Below are 21,637 nucleotides of genomic sequence, written 5' to 3' on the forward strand. Positions count from 1 at the left end.
TGCTTGGTTTGCTCCCAGAAATAACGATGAGCCCCCTGCATCACTGTGTGAGGTGATACAAGGTGTGTGTGAGCACGTGTGTTTCTTTTGGAGCCAGTCCTGGGGCTTGAACTCAGAGCCTGGGTGCTCTTCTTGAGATTTTTGTTGTTGTTGTTCAAAGCTACTGCTGTATACTTGAGCCCCAGCCTTTTCTTGTTTTGTTTTGTTTTGTTTTGTTTTTTGCCAGTCCTGGAGCTTGGACTCAGGGCCTGAGCACTGTCCCTGGCTTCTTTTTGCTCAAGGCTAGTACTCTGCCAACTTGAGCCACAGGGCCACTTCCGGCTTTTTCTATAGACGTGGTGCTGAGGAATCAAACCCAAGGCTTCATGTGTATGAGATGAGCACTTTATCACTATGCCATAGTCCCAGCCCCTGAGCCCCAGCTTTTTGATGGTTAATTGGAGATGAGATTCTCAAGGACCTTTGTTCCCAGGCTGACTTCAAACCTGGATGCTCAGATTTCCTAGCAATTGTCAATATTGCTAGGATTCTCAGATCTCAGCCTACTGTGCAGCTAGGGTTACAGGTGTGTGTCACCAATACCTGGCTTTTACTTTCATTCTTTTTATGAGTGCATCATGTTTTACTTTATTAACATGTTTGTATAAGATAGGAAATCTAGATAAATATTATTGTAAACAAGGCTGGGGCTAAAAGATATTGTCCCAGAAAAAAAATCTAAAATAAATAAACTAAATAAACAAACCAAATCCACAACTATGTATGTGATGAATTTACTAATTGTCTTTGCTGTGAGTATTAGCTAGGGCAAAGTCTGTGTTTTTTTCTTTGTTTTTAGTTTCTATAATTGTGGCAATTGAGAGCAAGCAATGTGAGCAGAATGTCAATCATAAAATATTTGTGTTTTAACAAGCTAAGAGGTGCTTTCTTTTAATCGATTCTTCTCATGCAGGATTACTTAGGAATGTTAGCTTTTTCAATGCGCAACATACATATTTGAGGAAATTAATACAAGTCTGTACTTTGAAAAGAAGAACAAAATGCAATTTTGTTTGTTAAATTACGCTAAATGGCAGTGTAACTAGATTTTTGAATAATTGAGCTTCCTGTCCCTCTGCTGCTGGTCTTTCAATATTAAACAACCCTCTAAAATTTGCAGATAATCATGCCTAAAGTAGTGCTTAGAATTGGGTTGCTAATGAGAGAGCAGGCAGATCCAAGCTTCCTGTGAAATCTATTATGGATTGTTTTAAAACTTTATTAAGGCTGTATCAGATGGGTCCATAAAATACAGGGATGTTTCAATACAGATTGTGACTTTTATTAGTCCTCTTGTGAAAAACAGCATTGGTTTGATTCGAGGTGGCAATAAAAAATACATAGCCTGTTCTAGGGAGGTCGATTCCAGCAGATCTTGAGATTTGTGATTAGTAGGCAAAGAATTTATATTACATAGCAGGCAAGGTAATGGGCAAAGTAAGATTTACCCTCCCAAATATTTCCATGGGAAGTTGAATAGGAACAACCTTGCTGATATGGTATTCCTTCTAATATTTCCCTTAATGAGACTCAAGGATTATATATACTCTTTGTCATGCTCAAGATTAAGAACGAGATGACCTAGTTATGGATGTTAATAATTATGCCCACTCAAACTCACCATCTGTAGACCTCAGAGAAAAAGGACATGATAGCCCTTACTGTATGTAATTCAGAATATGATGAATCTGCACATTCTTTCAACTTGGTTGTACAGAACAGTTACAATATTCTGTATGTTATAGGATCACAATGACTCATATGCATTTCAGTTTATATGAAGAATGCTTCTCCCTGACTTTATGATATTTCTCTATGTCTTTTCTTTTTCTTTTTTCAATTTTTTTTTATCAAACTGATGTACAGAGAGGCTACAGTTTCATACGTTAGGCATTGGATCCATTTCTTGTACTGTTTGTTTCAGCCACCATCTGTATTACTTTTTGAAATAACAAAACTCAGCGAATAATCATGTATTTTGGGGTGATTTTGAAAAAGTACTTGTGGACATGTTTATTAAATATTATAATATAAAATTTGTGTTCTGCTGTGTCCTGAAAATAATATCTTAACATTTAAGAAGAATATTATATATTGAATCTAGGCCTAAAAGAGATGCATTTACATACATATCTGTAAATGTGCATATAATTGTATATATGTATTAATGTATATACAATTGCATATATACACATTTATTAGTTTATGTGTAAATATATACTACATACATGCAATCATATAAACATTTATTGGCGTATTGTTCAATGGAATACTACATAGCGATTAGAAATGATAAAATAATGGCATTCACAGGGAAATGGTCAGATCTTCAATAAATAATGTTAAGTGAGACAAGCCTAGAACACAGAGAAGAAAGGCACATGGTCTCCTTGATATAGGATTGTTAGGGGTGGGTGGGGAGAACAGTAGAAATCATTTATGTAAAGTAACAAACTTCTTTTCAAATGGTATTTCCACATGTTTGGGTCAGCGACTTTACATTATGTATCTAAAGCCAAACAATTACTAAATAAGCATAAAAAGGTCTAGGATAGACCTATCAGTGGATCACAATAGCTCAACAGCTATGTACACATTATTATATAAGATGAGGATAAACAAAATGAACTCCAAGAGAAGGAAACAGGAGGATTTTATTGTTGTCGTTATGTTTAATGTACTAGGTGAATTTCCTTTGGGATGCCCCATGTGGTTACTGTATATGATTTCGGTACACTGGACATTGTATATGCTTTCCTGAACTAGGGAAGGGAAAGAAATATGATAGAGGGTGTAACAAATATGACAAGAAATGTACTCACTACCTTATTATGTAACTGTACCCCTCTGTACATCACCTCCTCAATAAAATTTAATTAAAAACATTTATTGGTGTGTTGTTATCACATATGCGATATTTTAATAATATCATATTATATATGCAATATAATAATACATTAATAAGTGTATATATGATTGCACATATAAACTGATGTACACACAAATGTATATCACACACCTATATATAATAACTCATGATTGTTATATTGGGACTGTTTAGGAAGACAAACTACAGGGAAAGAGGAAGAGAGTAATTGAAGATGAATAATATTGAAATACATTGAATCTATGTACAAATAAAAATGGAATAAGGAAACTCATTGAAAGTTGTTGAATCACGGCAGAATGGGGAAACCAGGGAAAAGAAATAAACAGGGCTTAATCTGGTTAAAGCATAATACATGCACGTGTGAATTACCACTTTGTACAATTAATATGCATTAACAAACACACTTCAGGAATGTGTAAGAGGTTCTGTTGGTGGTTCGGTATTCCTGGGAGAGGGGGGAGGAAGGTGAATGTGGTGAAAGTATGATAATGAGCCAGTGAGAGTGGAGACAGGGAGCCGGTGGGAACAGTGTTAAGACTGAGTATGGATGTGAAATCAGAGCCAGGAAACCTGAAGAGATGGCAGTGTTGGGATACAGGGAGGAAGAGGAAGGCAGATGGGGTGACATTCATTAAGATGTACTTTGCACATAATGGATATATTAAATTAACACCCTTTTGTAAAATTAATGGAAGATAATAAAAAAGAACTTTTTAAAAAGAAAACAATGAAGCCCATTAAAGTTGTTTCAGCAGAAAGGACAGGGTGAGGAAAAGCAAGGGAGGAATAAAGTTAGGTTGGGGTACAGATATTGTGTGGGTGTCATGTATAAATACCTCATTGGAAGCACCTTGTACAATTAATCTATGCTAATAAAATGTAAAAAGAGCATTTAAGGATTTTTTCAATAACAACATACCACCTGTCTCACCATGATTTCACACCGGCATCTTTTCTACCTATTCCTCTCTCCATGCAACCTTTTTTTCTAACTCCCTCTTCTTGAGCACCATTGGCTCATGTATTTGGGGGTGTCCCAACAACTAGGTTCCTGCTTTGCACACAAGCTTCCCCAGTGCGGACTCATTGTCTCTGCAGCCAGACTCCTGCTGCAGAGAGTGCTCCCTCAGCTTCTGGCTCCTCAAGCCACTGGGGGCCAGGAGACCTCAAAGACCAGTGGTTCTCCTTGTGCTCCCCTATCTGGTAATGTCATTTGGAAGGGACAACTCGGCAAGATTTTTCCCCCCCAGAAACCTAGAAAGTAGGTTTCTAGAAAGCCAAAGAAGCCAGATTAACAAGTTCTGCCATTGTGGCAACACATGAATCTCTCTGTTACAAATGAAATCATGGCCACAACTTTTCCAGCAAAATCTGGATCTCAACCCAGGAGGAACCCCTTGTTTGAATAAAATACATCAGTTCACTCCTAGGAGATAAGACTTGTAGAACTGCATTCTTCAGATTTGTCATTATTTCTCACTGATCAGTTCTTGATTACTCCATCCTCTAGAGTAATCAAGAAGAATAGTTCTTTGTATTAAACTTCTCTTGTTTAAATTACTATGATTCTTTCCTCCTCTTTCTCCTGGTTGGACCCAAACTGATACCCTGATACCATACTATCATAAAGATATACCCAATGGAGACAGTGAGATGAAACTTGGTTTAGTGGAATGAGTTTATTCATTTGCATTGAAAGTCACAACATTTGTTGATTAAGGCTTTGTCTTTCTTGAGCGTGTTTAGTTGCATTTTGTGTCTTGCATGATCTGCTCACCAAAGTTTTCATAATTTTAATGTGATGGTCAGGCTCTTCATTCTGAGAAAAGTTAATTCTCCTAATTTTGCTGTATTGATTTGTGTTTGTTTATTTACTTTTCTTTTTTTTGAATAATTATTTATTGTCAAAGTAATGTACAGAGGGGTTACAGTTTAATACATAAGGCAGTGGGTACATTTCTTGTACTATTTGTTACCTCCTTCCCTCGTTTTCCCCCTCCTTCTTCCCCTCTCCCCCCACCCATAAGTTGTTTGGTTTACACCAAATGGTTTTGTAAGTATTGCTTTTGGAGTCATTTGTCTTTTTATCCTTTGTCTCTCAATTTTGATATTCCCTTTCCCTTCCCTAGTTCTAATACCAGTATATACAGTATCCAGGGTACTCAGATGAGATACAGTGATAGCACGGGGACAACACAGGAAGGGGATACAAGAAGATCATCAACAAAAAAGCCACGGTTTCACATGGCATGTTGAAAGTAATTACAACAGTGATATAACACTCGTTTCCATAACATGGAGTTCATTTCACTTAGCATCATGTTATGTGTTCATAAGGGCATAGCTATTGGGCTCTTGTGATCCTCTGCTGTGACTAGCCTAAACCTGTGCTAATTATTCCCTACGAGGGAAACCACAGAGTCCATGTTTCTTTGGGTCTGGCTCACTTCACTTAGTATAATTTTTTTCCAAGTCCTTCCATTTCCTTACGAATTGGGCTATGACATTCTTTCTGATAGAAGCATAAAATTCCATTGTGTATATGTACCATATTTTCCTGATCCACTTATCTACTGAGGTGCATCTGGGTTGGTTCCATATTCTAGAAATGACAAATTGTGCTGTGATGAACATTGTTATGCTGATGGCTTTAGTGTGTTCTTATTTGTAATCTCCCCAAATGATTGTGCTTAGCCTCAGTGGACTGCCCATGTTGGCAAAGTATATATGTGCGTGTATGTGTGCATATACACTCATATATATAAACATGTTTATACATCTGCATAGTTGAAATAAAGAAAAACAATATTTGGAAGGCCCTACCCCTTAGAGACAACAAATATTATTTCATGTCTTATGAGTTTATCATTCTTGGGTAACTATGATTTACATTATGTAACTGTAAATTATTTCTAGAAAACACCAAGATGGAGTTATTGACTATTAGCCATTTCTTTCATTGGGCAAAAAAAATGAACTTACTTTTTAAATTAATAAGTATGTATAAGTTTTACAGAAGTGTTTCAAAGTTGAAAGATGAGCCATTCAAAAACTTACTTAAGGAAATGCAATGAAATTTCTTTTGTTTCTTTTACGTTTCCTCTTTCCCTCCCTCCCTCCCTCCCTCCCTCCCTCCCTCCCTCCTTCCCTCCCTCCTTTCTCCATATTTTTGTGTGCTGGTTCTGGGGTAGTGTTCTGGCTCTGTCCCTGAGCTTCTTTTGCTCAAGTCTAGAGCTCAAGTGTTGTGCCACAGCTCAACTTCTGGCTATTTTTGTTTGCTGCCTGGTCTGGCTTTGAGCCCCAATCCTCAGATCTCAGTCTCTTGAGTAGCTAGGATTACATGAGTGAGCCACCAGTGTCCAGCTTCATTTTTTTTTCTTCCTTTCTTTTCTTTTCTTTTCTTTTTTTTCTATATGTGTGGTACTGAGGAATCAAACCCAGGGCTTCACGTATATGAGGCAAGCAAGCACTTTACCATTAGGCCATATTCCCAGCTCCTCATTTTCTTTGTCATGCTAATTTTTTCGCCAGAATGACTAAAGATGAGATTATTGAGTACTATAAGCTCAATGACATACTGTTCTACTTGGTAGGCAAGGTGTAATGCAAGGCAAGAGCTGTGGAACTTTCTATTACTTTGGGGGCAGGGAGGGAGCAGGGAGAGAGACAACGACAGAGAGAAAACTCTTAAATAAAAAAACAAGGTTACCTAATAGCTCTGACTGAAACTGAAAGACCAGGTAGACTCCATAGTTCTGATAATCTCAGGTAGAATTTAATTGCTATGCATGCTTTTTCCTTTCCTTCCCCTCAATGGACATAATCTCAGATCTCATTATATACCTAAGGTTCATTTTTACAGTTGTGGGATTCAGTGATTTTTATTGTATTCTGAAGAAACCTCTTCCCGGGCTTTTTACCACAGAACTTAGCTTTTGGGTTATTTACATTTTCTGTCTATGCTTGAGAATTATGAATTTTATAATCCGGAAGAAACTTTGGAGGAATTTTTCTTCTCCATTCCAAATGACTCATAACACAGATGAGGAAATGAAGGCCTTGGGAAGAAAACAGATGAGTTCTGGGTTGTACAATGGACAGTTCTGAAACCCTCATTGAGATCCACAGAGTTCTGAGTGAGCAATCCGGCAGTCTGACCTCAGGTGGGCTGAAACAGAGGATCCTCCTAGACATCAGAGAGCTTCCTTGTGAAGAGAGAAACTTAGATTGCTACAATTGAACAAAAACCTCTGACCACGGACACTGGTATGTCTTACGTGTTTTGATGACAAAGTGCGTCTCTTTCTGATCTATATTTTTGCCTTCTCCAGGGACCATTTCCTGTATTTGCTATACGGATCCTCATATATAAGCCTATATAATGAACACTTTGAGATTCCTAGGAAGCTCATGAGTATGGCTGAAGCAATCATTTTCTCTGTGTTTTTTTTTTTTAAAGCAATGATTCTTTGTTGTTTCCTTACTTACTTGTATATAGTCTCTTGTTCTTTTTTTCTTTTTTATTTATAAAGCAGTTCTTGCTCACTTCTCTTTCAAACCATCTGGCAACTCCATTTTCATTGACATTCAACAAAGGAAAATGGTAAATACAGTCACAGGAACAAAAGTATAGAGAGGTTATCTCATCAAAGACAGAACATATTTACAACCAGATTTGAGCAGTGCAAAATATTATGCCTCAAAACATAATTAATGCTATCAGGCAGCAGAAGTCTCCATCTTTTATCTTACTTCTCATTAATTTGAAGCCCACATACTTGAGGATTTAATGGGCAAAACTAGGAGTTAACATAAAAAGCAAGCTCAGGCTTATCCTGAAGATAATCAGCAGATTCCGCCAGATGGCACTATCAAAATCTATGGCCGAGTGGTCGTGCTTAGAAAACAGGTATTGATTTTCAAACAAGAAACAATGGAGAAATGAGTTGGATTTTTTTGTGGAATGGTAGGAAATTTCATATCTATGCCCTAAACAAACAGGTTGGATGTGCTAATTGTGCCCAGTGACTCTTCTGTGGTCTTACTACATTTGGCATTTCAGCCACTGATCTTTTATTCCAAATGATATTCATCTAGTTGACAAAAACTTTGATATTTGCCCTTTCTCTTAGGTCTAGTGTGATGTTAGGACTTGCTGATTATTTAACTTATTAAATGGATGAAAGATAGCTATATTGGACAATTGCATTCATCTACAAAAGGTTCCCCTACCACTCCCCTATCATGTCTTTCAACAATTACTCTAACTATAAAGGCCATAAATTTTTCTGGAATCACATTCTCATACTATTCTTTTTATACTCCGGGTATTTTGCCTATGGAATTTGACTTTTGAGTTGGAATCCTCCTTTGGGGATAAACTGTGTACTAGTTTCTTGAGCATAACAGCAAGTCTTGCCTCTAGATTGCAAGACATGCAATAAAATCATTTCTTGAAATGCATTCTACCAAACACTTAAATCTTTCTTTAGAGTTGGAAATATTTTAGTTTCCAAACTTTTTAAACATGTTGGTTGTATGCTTGGGAAACTTGAGATAAACAGTTTCCCTTAAGAGAGTTTATACCTTCTCCATAATTGTTTGATCATTGACTCTTTCCTATAAAGTCAAATTTTTAATATAAATGTATCCATATGCATATATACATAAGTATCTATAATGGAAAAAGTAGGATTCATTTATCTAAGTTCCAGACAAATTGTTTATTCCATTTCTAAATAATTACCCAGAAGAAATGAAACTTGTGTACCTATGAACATATGAAAGTTCATGTCATAATGATCAAAAAGTGGAGCTACCACTGTTGTCTATCAACAGAAAAGTACATTAAACAAAAACTAGTATATCTCTGCAATAGAATATTATTCTACCATAAAAAGAAGGAAGGATTGCCATGTGCTAAAAGTGAGGATGAATCATGTGAACATTATGCTAAATCAAAGAAGCCAGTTGTAAAAGACACACATTGTATGATTCCAGTAAAAAGAGTTCAGTGTCAGGAAATCTTCAGTGGCTAAATGCAAACATAAACTTATTCAGGACCAAGGGAGTGTTAGGAGAATAAGAACTCAATATTTATTAAAAGGTATGAAGTTTTTCTTTGTGCTGAAAACAATCTCATAAAATTCACTGTGGTGATGATTATATTTGTCAACCTGCTAAAAACCATTCTATCATTAACTTTAAAATGGTACATAGCATGTTTTGCGAATTGTTTCTTAATACAACTGTAATTTCAAAAGCTCCACAGACCATGTTACAAACAATTTTGTAACTGTTTATTATGGCTATTTGTTATTAATAAATTCTCTTTAATTATCTTCCAAACTAGCTGAAAGCATGTCTTAAGGGCTGGGCAGGATGGGGTATGCCTATAATCCCAGATGCTTAAGAGGCAGAGATTGGAGGGTCAAAGCTTCAAACTAGCTTAGACACAAAAATAGTGAGGCCTTCATCTAAACCATATAGCTGAGTGAAGTGGCATGTACCCATCATCCTTCAGAGGCCATGTATATGAGTACGGCAGTTTGAAGTTAGGCCTGGGAAAAAAATGCAAGACCCTAAGGAAAGAATACCTAAGGGCAGGGACTAGAAGTGTGGTTCAAGTGGTAGAGCAAGTGTGAGTCCCTGACCTGGACCTCAGTACTGCCCAAAAGAAAGAAAGGTAAAGAGAAAAGAAAAAAGAGAAGAACAGAGAAAAGGGACAAAGAAGAACAGGAAAAACAAAGGATTAGCTAAAACCTTCCTGTTTGGTGTAGACTCTTGCCCAGAAAACTTGCATCTCCTGGGAGCTTGTGACAAATGCAAAGTTCCAGGCTCATACCCTAGACCGCAGTGTGAACTGTAGGAGCTGCCGAGTTTTGATTACATCACAAGTTTACACAGCTATTTTGCTTTCTTGGGCCTTAGGGCTATTCATGAGGATTAAATCAATTCACTTTTAATAAGGACAGCACCTAATGAATTGCAATTAACCTAATTTTCCCAGCTGCAGTTTTAATGTGTTTTCTAGTGCTCAGTCAGGACTCCAAAATGTGATGACTATTTAAAAAATAATAACCTGTATAAAATAAATTGTTAACTTGTTTGTTTAGTCCCTTGAATTTTCCAGAAATCGTATCATTTACAATCACTGATTTAAATGAATAGAGCTTATGGCTCTCAAAGTCAGGCATACAAAAGAACAACTTCAAATGAAATAATTTTCTCACTAATGAAGTGTCATTTATGACCATCTCTTTATGTCAACAACTTTCACTGGATTATTATAATGGTCATTTTGCTGATAATTTTAAAAATTAAATGTACATGAAGAAAAGATGACCTTTTTAAGATTGATGCCCGTTGGATGGCGTGTTTAGGGCTGAAACATGCCATTTCTGTACACTTGCTTGAACTAGAGAACTTCATGATGTACAAACCTGTGAGTAATTACAGCATGACATCCACATGTCAAATATATTCCTTTCCATGAGTATTCTTTCTCCTTTCTCCTGCACCTCTCCCTGAACCATTCTGCTGACACAGAGAAATAAAACGAAGTGTTTTGTTCATCCCAACTTTGAAATGAGGTCCCTACAACCCAGTGACAAGCTGAGACAATCAAGGAGAATATTCTGTCCCTCCTTAGATTCTCCTAGACAGACAGCAGCTTCTACACTCACACTGGTCCCTGGCTTGCCTTGCTCCCAGGGCATTGTACAATAAGCAACTGCTTCTCTCAATGTGCAGTTCAGACTGAAATTGACATTTGGATGACAGCAATTCATTTACAATAATTTACCTTCAGTAGTTTGGTACAAACTACAGAAATCTACGTGGTTGAACGCAGCCAAGGCCCTGCTATCCCACTAATAAAATGGGGAGGAGAGATCAGGTTTCAATTTTTTCATTTTGTTGTTGTAGTTTTTATTTTTTAGGTTCTCACACTCTTGCTTGGCTTCTTTTACTCATGGTTGGTGCTCTACTACTTGAGCCACAGCCTCACTTGTGGCTTTTGCCTGCTAATTGGAAATAACAGTCTCAGACTGTTTTTTACACAGGGGCTGGCTTTGTATCATGATCCTTAGATCTCAGCCTCCTAATTAGCTAGGATTAGCGGCCTGAGTCACCAGCACTGGGTAAGAATACTGCTTTTTTTTTTTTTTTAACATTTATTTGTTTCTTTTTGCTTTTGCCAGTCCTGGGGTTTGAACTCAGGGCCTGAGCACTGTTCCTGGCTTCTGTTTGCTCAAGGCTAGCATTCTGCCACTTGAGCTACAGGACCACTTTTGGCTTTTTCTATACAAGGTGAACACTTTACCACTAGGCCATATTCCCAGCCCGCGGCCTTTTCTATATATGTGGTGCTGAGGAATTGAACCCAGGGCTTCATGTATATGAGGCAAGCACTTTACCACTAGGCCATATTCCCAGCCCCAAGAATACTGCTTTTTTAATTACATTTCTAATTATTTGTACATGTGCCTAAAAAGTACTCCATCAAACTCAATCCTCCATCACTCTCCTTTATATTCTATTTTCTTCTTAGAACAAGACAATGCAATTTTAGAAAGATGCTTCAGATTCCTTAATGTATGGGAAATATTACCTATGTGCATATTTTTATTTGCAATAGCATGGACTACTCATATATCCATGGCATTTGCTATACTTAGGAACATGTATTCACGTGAAATAAAAAAGATTTGGAGCTCCAGTGGCGCAATCGGTTAGCATATGGTACTTATAAGAAATAAAAAAGGTTTGCAGGTGTGTGGTTTTCCCAGTAATGCATATGAGTCATGTTCATTAAAAGTATCCATGAGGGTGAATACCATGAAGAATGAGGAATATATATTTTGATGTTAATTCCACTCAAGGAAATACAGACCTAGTCTACTCAGATAGCAAGGACTAGAATGATTCGTAATAGACATTTAACTTACCAATCAAGGTGCACAGTTTTTCAGAAACAAATAGTTTCATTGCTATGCATGAGAAACTGTGCTAAGGGTGACCTATCTCCAGAAGGTCACTAAAATACAGGCACATGCAAAGCGATAGCAAACTAACAAGTCAATTTTATGTGTCTGGGGAGGAGGGAAGGTAGGAGAAAAATGAGGGAGGTGGTAACAAGTTTGATAAGAAATGTATTCACTGCCTTACATATGTAACTGTAACCCCTCTGTACATCACCTTGACAATAAAAATTTTTAAAAAGCAAAAACATATTTAAAAAATAAAAAAATTATTTTAAATGTCTTATGTTCTGATTAGAAATCACATATGTGTATTCGTATCCCCCTTAGTATGGCCTTTTAAAAGGAAAATATCCTCTATTATTTAGAAATTGATAAAGCTATTTTTTATAGCAAAATAATTAGAATATCAGTCATGCATGACTACTTTTTTATGATGGTAATAGAAAGGAACATGGATTTTGCAAGGACATAATTAACCTTCTACATTTCTGAAGTTTTAAAAAGATCAGGCTTGGGCTGGGCATGTGGCTTAGTGGTAGAGTGCTTGCCTAGCAATCATGAAGCCCTGGGTTCGATTCCTCAGTACCACATAAACAGCTAAAGCTGGAAGTGGTGCTGTGGCTCAAGTGGTAGAGTGCTAGCCCTCAGCAAAAAGAAGTCAGGGACAGTGTTCAGGCCCTGAGTCCAAGTGCCAGGACTGGCAAAACAAACAAACAAAAATCAGGCTTTAGAATATAGGAGGCTACCAATCTTTTGGTAGGTGGGATTCTAGACTCCGAAAAAAAAAAAAATATCTGGAGGTGAAACACAACATCTGAGGAATTTGAGGTAGGGTGATTAAGATGGGAAATTATACTCACAAATAAATAAAATATATAATAGTTTTAAGATCTTTCATAAGGATTACTTCATATTAAACTCCTGAGCAGAGAAACTCAAAATCAGCATGAATTAAATTGTTTTTAAAAGTCTCTTGTTCAGGATATAAACCTAGTGTTATGCTTCCTGAGATAGGTCAATGATTTGGAACCAAAAGACAAACTTTGCAAAGGTGATCTGTTCTCACCCCAATCCCCTGTTCCCCGAAACCCTCGTCAGCTGTCTTTCCTGATGGCGGCTTGTTTTGCTGTGTGGCACAGGTTACTCTGGAGAAAGTTTTCCTGTGGTTTACTTTTGTCCTGGTGTGCTAGGCAAGAGAGGTCTCTGGGATGATGACTGTTTGTGAGCTACAAACTTCATGGCATGTAGTGTGTGTGTGTGTGTGTGTGTGTGTGTGTGTGTGTGTGTTAGCTCTATTTGTGAGAGCTATAACCGCCATTTATCCACATGTCCCCATGTCCCCAAGACCTCTGCAAATTGGAGCTCACTGTAGTGAGTTCTGATCAGTTATAACCTTTCAGTGGTGCTCACTGAAAGCTCGGGGGTTCACATAATTGTTGTCAATCAAGGGTGGGCTTTATTCAAAGAAGCCAAGTGGATTTTCCTTTTCACAAGCAGAGGCTTCAGATTTGAATTGCATGTGTTTTCTGGCCAGTCTTAAAGACGCGCTTACTTAAGAAGATCCTCCAGAATTCTGCACAGAATTCCTTGTCTGGTGCTTTGTTATTCTAAGCTCACATGCCTTCCTTCTGATGTCAACCAAGAAAGAAGAGAGCCAGCAGGCTGCATGGTGCTAGGTAGAGCTCTTGTAGAGAGCTTTGTTAAGGGAGTTATGGAAACAGAAGCAAGGTTGTTCAGTCACAGGACTGAATGATTAGTGTCTATCCTTGCAGCTCATTTTGATTCAACATTGGGTTATTTCTTTCTCACTTAATTCCCACAGCACCTTCCTTGTACCTGCCTTATATTTACCCCTGCTATCTTTTACTATAGCTGAGTGTGTATCCAACTTATCTCCTTTATTGAATCGGAAGGTCCTTAGAGAGAGAAAGATAACATTGCCCATATTTTTTTAAATCTTCAACAACAAATAGCATAGGAAAAAGAAAAAAAAGGATAAAAATACAATTTCCTAAGTAGTTACTATGCATTAGGCCAATGTAACATGAGTGGGTTCAATAACAAATTTATGTTGACTGCCTTGCTTTTGAATTAATTGAGCTCCCATCCAGAATAAGTATGGAGACAAAATACTGGCTTTAGTTTTGTGGAAATTGAAACTGGGGAATGGGGTGCATCGGTGTGAAAGTGACAGCATCCTAGACAGACTCACTCTCCACCCAGTTCAGGTGTAGCTGGATGACTCCGCCCCCTCCAGATGGAATCAGCCCAAAGCTCACAGGAGAGAAGAGGCAGATCAGAAAGACTGTACTACAAAGAAACAGCTCTCTTTTCATGTTGTTATGAAATAGGGGAAAAGAGTACGTTTTGTCCTTAGTATCAATGTCTTTATACAACATCTCACTTAATCCCTGAACCTATAGCAGGTTCAGTATTGTCACCTGGTTGAAGAGCAAGGGAGACCCCAGATGCACTCAGTAACTTGGTCTCAGTCTCAAAGCCAGTAAACTTGAGTCCGTATTTGCAACAGCAATTTCTATTTTGCACAAGGGCAGCTGTGTTTGGTGAATGAATGAATGCTTTAATAGAGAATGCATGAATGCATTTATGTAATGAATACATTTCAATAATTTTAATGGTCCAGTCTTTTAAAATATAATGCATACTGTATTGTAATCTGTCTTTGTAAATTGAAAATGGGGAACCCTTTCCATTGCAAATGACCACAGACTATATGATTTTCTAAAATTATTCTGTTTATATTCTTCTTTCTTTCTTTCTTTCTTTCTTCCTTCCTTTCCTTTCTTCCTTCCTTCCTTCCTTCCTTCCTTCCTTCCTTCTTTCCTTCCTCCTCCTCCTTCTCCTCCTCCTCCTCCTCCTCCTCCTCCTCCTCCTCTTCCTCCTCCTCCTCCTCCTTCCACCTCCTCTTCCTCCTCCTTCTCCTTCTTCTTCTCAAATAGAATTTATCTCCAATATCTAATCAATGTTGATTAACTTTGTGACTTAGCTTATTAAAATACAGGAAGGTAGTTACCCACTTTAATGTGTCCCTGGCCCTGCTGGGCTGGACAGCCACACTAGATACACTGTTGCCCTAATGATTTAGATTAGTCCTGTGGAGGATTGCTCAGAAAGTTCAAATTAAGCCAAAGGTTTTATTTACTCCCCAGAATTTATTTTTTCTCTTTTAAATATAACTGGCTTGTTATCAGCAACTGTTTACACTGAGAACCACTGATAAGTAAAAGTTTCAACCAGTCAAACTTTAAATGACAATCTTGGCATGATTACAAAAGGTAGATAAGAAAAGAGTCAAAAGTATATTGGCTAGAAGTTTTCATGCATTTGTGTCTGAAAGGTTTTTATCCACCCATTCATTCAATAAATATTTATGTAATTCTAGCTGGTGCTAAGAATTAAAAGATGATAAGACAGGTCTTAAGATATTACCGGTTTGATTAACAGTACCAACCTGTAAATAAATGACAAGTTTGGGACCAGATCCATCCATCTACCTATCTACCTATACCATAGATATTACTACATATATATAACTATATATTATTGTATAAACTTAAACACATATCTATTTATACCATATGTATCCTACATATAACTATATATAAACTTATATACACATATCTATCTCTAGCTCTAACATATATATGTATATTACTACATATATTATTACTACATATGGCACCAAACTTACATATGCATATATATGTGCATATATAGTAAATATATACACAGTAAATATATACATAAACATCTATACACACACATATATATATATACAGTTATATAGTTATATTTATAAAATAAAGTGATAGATTTACACTCACTACACTCAGGACTGCAGCTACTGGAACAATGAGAATACAGAATGGCTATAATTTACTTAAACCAAAAGATAAACTTATAAAATTGAGTGTACCTACATAAAAGACTATGGACTTGAGAAAAATAAGATTTTTAGTGAAAACATTGCCCTTTGGAACCCAGCAGGCTGGTTGAAAATGTACAATAAATATAAAGACAGTAGAAGCAACACGGAGGAGGAAGGCAAAGCTGCAGTGGAGGTCTCCTGAGATCACAGGTGAGGGCCACCAGCAGTGGAGGTCTCCTGAGATCACAGGTGTGGGCCACCAGCAAGCCTGCACCCCAGGGGTCCCAGCAGCACCCACTCCTCACAGAGTGAAGCCAAATAAGGTCTTAAACATCCCTAAGTACCTCTAGGGAACAAAGTCATTTCAGGTGGAACACATCACCATAAAGAGATAAGCTAAACAAACATCCCTAACCTATTTCACTCATAATTAAGGCAACAAAAATCCCCCCAAATACACGGGGACATGAGAAATTATACCGATCTTTTGACACGCACATAGTGAGACCAAAGGAGGTTATTCTGAGGACAGGATCACAAAGGCTCAATAAGTATGTGCATCTGATCATATAAAGTAATATTTATCTAAATGAACTTTAAGAAATGGAAACCAGATGGGGTTTTTGTTTATTTTCCTTTGTTGCTGTTTTGGTTGCTGTATTTGAAAATCTAGAAATAGCCTAACTCCAAGAAAGATGAAGAATCTTCTCTCCTTTCAATAGATACCACACATACACACACACACACACACACACACACACACACACACATACACACACACACACATCTATATTAAAATCTCCACAGCAATCAGTGGCAGGCAGCTCTTTTCCCTTATTGGTTCCTTAAATTGACATCTTGTATGAATCCATCTGCACTATGAATCAAAAATATGCTCCAGTTTCCAAGCTAGGCCTGGGGTGAGGGGCTGCCGATACCAGAGAGCGAATCAAAAGCATTCTCCAAACGTTTCTGTGTCTTTAACAAAAGAAAGTTTAAGAGTTAAGATTAGCTCTCCAGGCCATTTACAAATGTCTCAAACTCATTGAGAGGGGCATCCACTGTTAGGTGTATTTTAATAGCACAACAAATGTGCACTGACATGTTGTCCTAAATCAAAAAGCAACTCACATGAGTGAAATTCTACTTAGATTAATACAATGAAAAACATCTTCTATAACATGGAGTTCATTTCACTTAGCATCATCTTATGTGTTCATAAGGGTATAGCTATTGGGCCTTGTGATGCTCTGCTATGGCTTGCCTAAACCTGTACTAATTATTCCCAATAAGGGAGACCATAGAGTCCATGTTTCTTTGGGTCTGGCTCACTTCACTTAGTATAATTTTTTCCAAGTCCTTCCATTTCCTTACAAATGGAACAATGTCATTCTTTCTGATAGAGGCATAAAATTCCATTGTGTATATGTACCACATTTTCCTGATCCATTCGTCTACTGAGGGGCATCTGGGTTGGTTCCAGATTCTTGCTATGACAAATTGTGCTGCGATGAACATTGTTGTGCTGGTGGCATTACTGTGATTTTGTTTGTGGGCTTTTGGATAGATACCCAAAAGTGGGGCTGCTGGGTCATAGGGGAGTTCTATATTGAGCCTTCTGAGGAATCTCCATACTGCTTGCCAGAGTGGCTGAACCAGTTTACATTCCCACCAACAATGAAGTAGGGTTCCCTTTTGGCCACATCCCCTCCAACAATTGTTATTATTAGTTTTCTTGATATATGACATTCTTCCTGGTGTGAGATGGAATCTCAATGTTGTTTTGATTTGCATTTCCTTTATGGCCAATGATGTAGAGCATTTTTTCATGTGTCTCTTGGCCATTCTCATGTTATGGAAACAATTGTTATATCACAGTTGTAACTACTTTCAACGTCCTATGTGTATGTGTAGTTTCTATTATTGAGGATGTTCTTGTATCACCTTCCTATGGTTGTACCTACACTATCTCTGTAATCTTATCTGAGTATATTGGAAACCATGTTTACTGGTATTGGAAGTAGGAAATTCAAAGGGAATACCAAATTTGAGAGACACAGGGTAAAAAAAAGAGAAATAACTACAAAAGCAATACTTGCAAAACTGTTTGGTGTAAGTGAACTGAACACCTGGGGGGGGGGAGGGAAAGGGGGGAGGGAAGGGAGCATGAGGGACAAGGTAACAAACAGTACAAGAAATGTATCCAATGCCTAACGTATGAAACTGTAACCTCTCTGTACATCAGTTTGATAATAAAAATTTGAAAAAAAAAAAAAAAAGAAAAACATCTTCTCACCTGAGTGTGTAAGTGTGTGGCCATAGCTTTCTACTAAATGTTGTTTTTGAACTCAGCTGACTTTCACAGTGACTGGTCAATAGGAGACCTGGCCCATTAATGTGCTGACATGAATTGCAATGCTCATTTTTAGGGACTTCAGAATGTCCTGGATTCAAAATGACTTTTGTAATTTTCAATGTAAAAAGGCATATAAACAAACCTGAGGTAATTATATATTAAACTATTAAGAAAGCAGAATCTCCAGCATTACTGTATCTGCCTGATAGACAAGGAGAGGGAGGACAGACAAGTAGAGGGAAGAAGTGTGGGTGAGGGCAGTCACCACATTTCATTAGTCACAATGGAAGTAGATAACTTGTGGGGATGGGCCTGTTGGTAGAGCTGAGGGAGAATGATAGAAGAAGTGACACTGATTAAGATGCATTGTACTCATAAATTGATACGTCGAATTGAAGCCTCGTCATGTGACCATTGAAAGATAAAAAAGCATATTAAATGTAAAACAATAATATTAAGGATGCTGAAATGAATGAGCTTGAGGAAAATGAACTTTAGTGGGCAGAACTGCTCTACTCTCCTTAACTATTCTTATTTTCTTATTTTATTTATTTATTTATTTGGCCAGTCCTGGGGCTTGGACTCAGGGCCTGAGCACTGTCCCTGGCTTCTTTTTGCTCAAGGCTAGCACTCTGCCACTTGAGCCACAGCGCCCCTTCTGGCCATTTTCTGTATATGTGGTGCTGGGGAATTGAACCCAGGGCCTCATGTATAAGAGGCAAGCACTCTTGCCACTAGGCCATATCCCCAGCCCCCTTAACTATTCTTTTTTTTTTTTTTTTTTTGGCCAGTCCTGGGCCTTGGACTCAGGGCCTGAGCACTGTCCCTGGCTTCTTCCCGCTCAAGGCTAGCACTCTGCCACTTGAGCCATAGCGCCGCTTCTGGCCGTTTTCTGTATATGTGGTGCTGGGGAATCGAACCTAGGGCCTCGTGTATCCGAGGCAGGCACTCTTGCCACTAGGCTATATCCCCAGCCCCTTAACTATTCTTAATTCTGCATCTTGGTAAGCAGGTCAACATTAGCTCATTATCAGTCTTGATTCTGAGGGATCCTGACCTCTGTATAGTAATACAATTTGCATAAGTAACTTTCAGTTAAATGAAACTGTGGAAAACTAAATATATTAATATTCATATGAGTAACCAAGAGTAATTAACTTCAACTAAATTATGGGATGAGTGTACATAAATGAGCTGGTGTGTGTAAAGTCTGTTGTGGTTTGTCAACCCAATAGCTATTTAAAAATTAGCCTGGTACTGGTGGCTCATACCTGTAATTCCTGCTACTCGGGAGGCTGAGATCTGAGAATTGCTGTTCAAAGTTAGCCTGGGAAGAAAAAGTCCCAAGACTTTTATCTCCAATTAACTGCCAGAATGGAGCTGCAGCTCAAAGTGGTAAAGTGCTAGCCTTGAATGAAAAAGCTCAGGGGCAGTGCCCAGGCCTTGAGTTCAATCTCAAGACTGACAAACTCATCATCGTCAGCATCATCGTCATCATCATCAACAACAACAACATTGTTATGTCTACTAGCAATGCTGATTTACTTGATGTGGAGCTATAATGATGGCATTGATGATAGCCCCAGTAGTTATTTGAAGAGAAGGAAATAGGTCACCTCCTGTCAATTAAGAGAAGGCTCATGATGAACAATAGGAAAATATTCACAATGAACAGACCGCATGGGTCATCTGCTGACCTTTACCTTATATATTGGGGACTCCTTGATTCCTCCTTCTCCCCAATACTGAATCCATACAGAGAATGCTGTTGCCAAACACCACTCAGAAATAAACATAATCATATGTCAATGAAAAAGAGCATAAGTGAATTTAAGACTTGTCTTAGGGAAAGCATTTCCTTACTGGAAGAAGTTCCTGACCTGGGTTTCTCAAAAGCCCAGATTCCATTACATTGCCTTTCCAAGTCTTGAGAAGAAGAAGCGGTGAAGCTCGCAACTCCAGTCAGACCCACAGCTCCCGCCCCCGGGGAAGGATGTCTTTTGTCTAGTCTCCTTTATCCAACCACACCATTCACATATGTCCTATCAGAAAGGCACTGTAAAGGGTTCAAGATGAATATGATTTTCTTCAGGTAAATGAGAAGACCCAATTAGAATAAATACTTTTTATGGTAATCTTAAAGAAACAAAGAAACAACCTTACCTGAGTAAATAAAATGCTCAAACGTTTTTAGTAGGACGAATAGCTAGAAAGTCAGAAGAGATATCATAGGCATGATACAGATGATCCTTTCAGTATAGAATTTCCCATCTAATAGCTTCTCTGGCCCTAATTCTATCTGAATTGAAAGAAACTGAGTTCACAAATTAAGACTGTGCTTAGTGTTTATAATGCACCATCTCATCTAATTCTCATAGCAACTTTTGTGGCTTTAGTAGCTACCATGATCCTATTTTTATTCGATTGAGGAGAGTCTTAGCAAGATTAAATAACTTGCTTAAGGTTAAAGAAATAGTAAGTGACAGAGCTAGAACTAAACCCCAATGTCTTTTTGAATTTAGTATACTTGACCCCATTCAACATGCCTTAATGCAGCAGGTTGTAAGGGTTAGGTAAGGTTCGTCCCCTCTTACCAATGAGCTTCTTCTAGGAAGAATTTCTTTCTCATTAATTTTATATCTCTAGAGTAGGGAATAATGCCTGATACAGAAAAGGAAATCAATGATTGTCAAATGAATAAGAAGATAACTTAATAAAGTAAAGGAGGAATAAAAATAAAAAGGAGTCTGAAAATTGAAGCTTGTATACAAAGCTAATTCTCTACCAAGGATACCATTTTTTGTGGTTAATTTCTGTCCTTCCATTTCTATTTGTAAGTACATATGAGTATTTTATGATAAGCACCATTTTTGCTTCAGATTTCTATGAAAAACATTCAGAAATATGTACTTTATCCAGGGAATTATTCCATAATCAGAACATAACACAACCAAACCAGCATATAATCATATGTTTCCTATAATGAGCTACTTGAAGTGTGTTAATGGGTTACAATTTTGTAATCTAGGCATGAGACGAAGATCTGCACTCTTGACAATATTCAACACAAACACTTCAATTGGCTCTGGATAAAATACAAACTCTCTCTTTAGCATTGCATAGATGTTCTTTCTTTCTTATCTGTAAGCAGACAGTCTTAATTATTACCTTCACATCCTCTGCCATCTTTCTCCAGTTTCTGGCCAGCTTGACATTTGCAGTAATAACTGCCAATTGTGTTACAGCATTGGTCCTGACAGCCACCATTGCCAATAGCGCATTCATTTATATCTGCAATTGAATAGTTAAAAAGGATCAGACCCTGAACCCAAACATACAAAAAGAAATTCCAGTGTCTCTCCTGAAACGAAGAGTGACCTAAGATTAAAGATGAAAAAAAAAGTCTCCTTATAATCAGAGCCAATGCATGCCAGGTTTCTTGTAATGAAAGAAACAAATTGTAATCTTTGCTACCTGAA

The 21,637-nt window shown here is 37.6% G+C and overlaps 1 protein-coding gene across 1 annotated transcript in view; it reads right to left on the reverse strand.

Annotated features, from left to right (window-relative positions):
• The window catches only part of LOC125351126 (EGF-like and EMI domain-containing protein 1), a 194,076-nt gene extending 172,647 nt beyond the window's left edge, over positions 1-21,429 (reverse strand). Inside the window, exon 1 of the mRNA XM_048345847.1 lies at positions 21,327-21,429. The gene's annotated coding sequence lies outside the window, so the exon portion shown is untranslated. The remainder of the gene's footprint in view (positions 1-21,326) is intronic.
• Positions 21,430-21,637: the final 208 nt, after the last annotated feature.

The sequence above is a fragment of the Perognathus longimembris genome, chromosome 5, assembly GCF_023159225.1.
Source record: "Perognathus longimembris pacificus isolate PPM17 chromosome 5, ASM2315922v1, whole genome shotgun sequence".
Taxonomy (NCBI): Eukaryota; Metazoa; Chordata; class Mammalia; order Rodentia; family Heteromyidae; genus Perognathus; species Perognathus longimembris.